The 4,229-nt window shown below is 43.1% G+C and overlaps 1 long non-coding RNA gene across 1 annotated transcript; it reads left to right on the top strand.

The window, feature by feature from the left end:
- The first annotated feature begins 873 nt into the window (after positions 1-873).
- On the top strand, positions 874-3,618 carry LOC109529045 (uncharacterized). Its single transcript, XR_002170767.1, has 2 exons — positions 874-1,045; positions 3,355-3,618. It is a non-coding gene; the product is annotated as an uncharacterized LOC109529045 (long non-coding RNA).
- Positions 3,619-4,229: the final 611 nt, after the last annotated feature.

Below are 4,229 nucleotides of genomic sequence, written 5' to 3' on the forward strand. Positions count from 1 at the left end.
ACCGGCATCTTCCCCCACCATCGGAGCCTACTCACCACCAGGTGGTGATCAGTTGACAGCTCCGCCCCTCTCTTCACCCGAGTGTCCAAAACATGCGGCCGCAAATCCGATGATACAACCACAAAGTCAATCATCGAACTGCGGCCTAGGGTGTCCTGGTGCCAAGTGCACATATGGACACTCTTATGTTTGAACAAAGTGTTTGTTATGGACAGTCCGTGACGAGCACAGAAGTCCAACAACAAAACACCACTCGAGTTCTGATCGGGGGGGCCGTTCCTCCCAATCACGCCCTTCCAGGTCTCACTGTCATTGCCCACGTGAGCATTGAAGTCCCCCAGCAGAACAAGGGAGTCCCCAGCAGGAGTACTCTCCAGCACACCCTCCAAGGACTCCAAAAAGGGTGGGTAGGCTGAGCTGCTGTTTGGTGCATATGCACAAACAACGGTCAGGACCCGTCCCCCCACCCGAAGGCGGAGGGAGGCAACCCTCTCGTCTACCGGTGTGAACCCCAATGTACAGGCACTGAGCCGGGGGGCAATAAGTATGCCCACACCTGCTCTGCGCCTCTCACCGTGAGCAACTCCAGAGTGGAAGAGAGTCCAACCCCTCTCGAGAGAACTGGTACCAGAACCCAGGCTATGTGTTGAGGCAAGTCCGACTATATCCAGTCGGAACTTGTCTACCTCGCACACCAGCTCGGGCTCCTTCCCTGCAAGAGAGGTGACATTCCACGTCCCTAGAGCTAGCTTCTGCAGCCGAGGATCAGACCGCCAGGGTCCCCGCCTTTGGCTGCTGCCCAGCTCACATTGCACCCGACCCCTTTGGCCCCTCCCATGGGTGGTGTGCACCCGGTTTGACTGTTATCGTGCTAAAAACCTTCCGCTAACTGGACCGCTAATTAGAGAGAAGAATTAGAGAGAAGCCGAGTTCCATAGCGCCAACTATGGGCATGGAGGACTTCGAAGCGTCCCCTAGCTGGCTTGAAAAGTTCGTTGCACGACATCAGATGAGCAACGCTGTCTTGGGTGGTGATCAAGGGGAGGTAAAGTGACAGTGAGTGAGTAGAAAGAAAAGCTACCAGGCCTGTTTACTCGTCTCATTTTGTAGCAAATAGTCCTAATTTTGTGACTAGTCTTGTTATACTCTATTTTGTTCATATACCTGTACTGTATGCTGCAGTTTTTGTGTTATTAACAGTTTTTGGAACATATATGAATTTTATTGCTTGTGTTGTTACACATGTATTTTGTTACCATACTTGCATGTTCATAAAGGAATGTTTTTTTTTCGTTTTGTTTTTTTGTTTTGTAGTGCCAGATGGCTGGGATGAATCACTACAAAGAGATTGTGGCACTGTCATTAAAACATTCCTCTAACAGTCAGTACTGACTAAGCACGAGCAATGGGCTCAGCTGTTTTTTTGAGGTGGGTAACTAAAGAAGCCTCAATGTTGCCTAATTCACACAATGACGCTATGACGTATGCTGCCCCAAAACACAAGCTGCCAGCTCATTCGCACATTCACACTCATTGGGACCAACTGCCATCGTAGACCAAAGAGACTGAAGGAGCAACTCAGATGTTGGTCGAAAATCTCTCCCACCCCGAAACGACAAAATCAATGATTTGACTATTTCAAATGTATTGAAAGTGTCATTTTATGATTGTTTTTGCTTCCTACGACCGCTACAATCATGAGAGGCATAAAGCAGAAACATTCACATTGAATGGTTGATATACACATTCTTAAATACTTCATTCCCACACCACCTGCTGTATGTTTAAGTCAACTATGTTAACCACTACACCAAAGGCCTCATGCAGGTAAATCTATAATATATATTTATATGTTATATAAAATATGGTTGTCAATCAATGAAGAATTTTAGCTGTGATTGATAACATGATTTCGATTGTTAAATTGGGATTCAGAAATGAACCACACATTTTGTAGGTGTTCTAAATGTAGAATAAATAGAATTTTTTTCAAGGTTTAAATAATCTTATCAACATATAATTGGACAAATATGCTTACTATATGAAAATATATTCATTATTGCAGCATTTCAAATTCAAGTCTAACAACAAACAAGATGGGCACGCACTGTACAACAATCACTGCACTTATTGAATTTGTCTATCTAAATATTTCTTAGTCGTATTTAAATGCAACGTATTGTTAGCTAAATGTCGCCTCACAAATCTTGACATTAACCTTGAATCATTCCACACCATCGCAAGTGCAAATGCCCCAAACTTGATTATTATGATTTTTTTTAATTAGTTTTTTTTTAATCGTACGATCTTTACCTGGATTCATAAATCCTTAGCTTGTCATCACTTAACTGAAGAATAACTTGAAACTTAGGCTTCAAAACCTCTTTTCTTAGCTCCGTATTCATTTTTCAAGCCAACGAATTGAAATTAAGTCTCTTTTTCCTGCAGTTCCTTCACTCTCAAATGTTTTCACTTCTTCCCACTCTGACCATTCACAACACAGTTGTGATTATCTGCCAACTGCTTTGTAGTTTTACTTGTCTGTCATAGCGTCCATCCTCGCCTATCACGAAGCCCAACTGCAAATTTTACTTTTGTTTTTTTTTTTTTTTTAATTCATCCCAAAGGTCAGTTCAGTTCAATTGGTGTGCCCCGCCTACTGCCCGAAGACAGCTGGGATAGGCTCCAGCACACCCCGGGACCCTTGTGAGGATAAAGCGGATCAGAAAATCGATGGATGGATGGATCACGTGTGAACAACTATACCACAGAAGCCCCATGCCTTTAAATGGGCCTTGATTTTTATTTTTGGGGGTTTCACAGGGATTTGATAGGACCTTTTTTTGCCTTTAAATGGGCTTTGATTGACTCATTTGCCATTAAATGGGCCTTAATTGAACCTTCCTGGCTTTAAATGGCCCTTGATTTGACTCTTTTGTCTTCAGCTGGGCTTTGATTTAATTTTGATTTGCCCTTTAAGTAGCTATTTATTTGAACTTTTGCCTTTAAATGGGCCTTAATTTGATATTTTGGCTTTTAAATTGGCCGTAAATCAACTTTTTGCTTTTAAGTGGGCATTGATTTGACTTCCATTTAAGTTTGCATGTGGGAGAAGGAGTGTTGATGGGAGTGCGTGATTTATAAAAGTTGGACATGGACCCAGCACCATCTTACTGCTGATAGTAGACACAGTCCTGCGGGTATTATGTTATCTTGAGGCATTGTATGACGAAAATGGAACCCAATGAATCTTGTATTGTTACATTGCATTTGACTTTAAATGGTGTTACTATTTTGTAATGATGCTCTGTTTTGAAATATTGGTGTTTTTAATTGCTGTGTTTGTGAGTGCAGCACTATTCTAGCAGCAGCAACATTGTGAGTCAGCTTTTTCCCCTCTGCCTGGTGTAATGGAGTTAAAGCGGGGGTGAGATAATGCCTGAGGAGGCAGTCAGGAATCAAAGCGCCCACATCCTGCTGGAGCAAGAAGATGGTACAATACTGCCACCTGCTGGACCATAGCTGGAAGTACATCAGGTGGGTGGAGACCAGACATGGATTAATTTTTGGCTGTGAAGATGCATTATTTATTCTAAATAAATGATGGAAAATATTGGAGTAGGTTTCAATTATATTAAGTTTCTTTGACAATTTATTTTTTGGAACGTGTATGCGGCGATCAGAATTCTCTATTCGTCTATTTTTTTTTTTTTTTATACTTAAAGAGTTGAATCAGTAGTTTGCCACCTGTGTAAATAGTTGCAAGAAAGTGAAGTTGATTGGCCAACCTGGGGATTCGTCAAAAAAGAGGCTGTGTCCAAATTCACAGGCTAGGTCCTCTGAAGGCCGCATTTTCGGCTGCATGACATCAGTTCCGGCGTAAAGTGACCGCACGTGGTGTGCAATTTCATATTCACAGTGGCGGTTCTAGATCAGTTTCACTGAGGGCAGTCCGCGGAGGGTCCATGAGCAGGAGCCTTCGAAGGCATTGAAGGACCCAGCTTGCGAATTCTCTTTTTAGAATTTGGAAACCACGTGCGGTCCGTTTGTGCCGGAAGTGACGCCTTGTAGCAGAAACTACAGCCAAAAATGCGCCCTAATGAGAATGCAGCCTGTGAATATGGACACAGCCAGACAACGACAATATCCAGGTGGCCAATACTGTCCTCTAGTGGTGAAATATCCAACAACTACATGGCCAACCAGTCAGAGAGAAGAGCCAATTTTTT

Source organism: Hippocampus comes, unplaced genomic scaffold (genome assembly GCF_001891065.2).
Source record: "Hippocampus comes isolate QL1 unplaced genomic scaffold, H_comes_QL1_v1.1 scaffold129, whole genome shotgun sequence".
Classification (NCBI taxonomy): domain Eukaryota; kingdom Metazoa; phylum Chordata; class Actinopteri; order Syngnathiformes; family Syngnathidae; genus Hippocampus; species Hippocampus comes.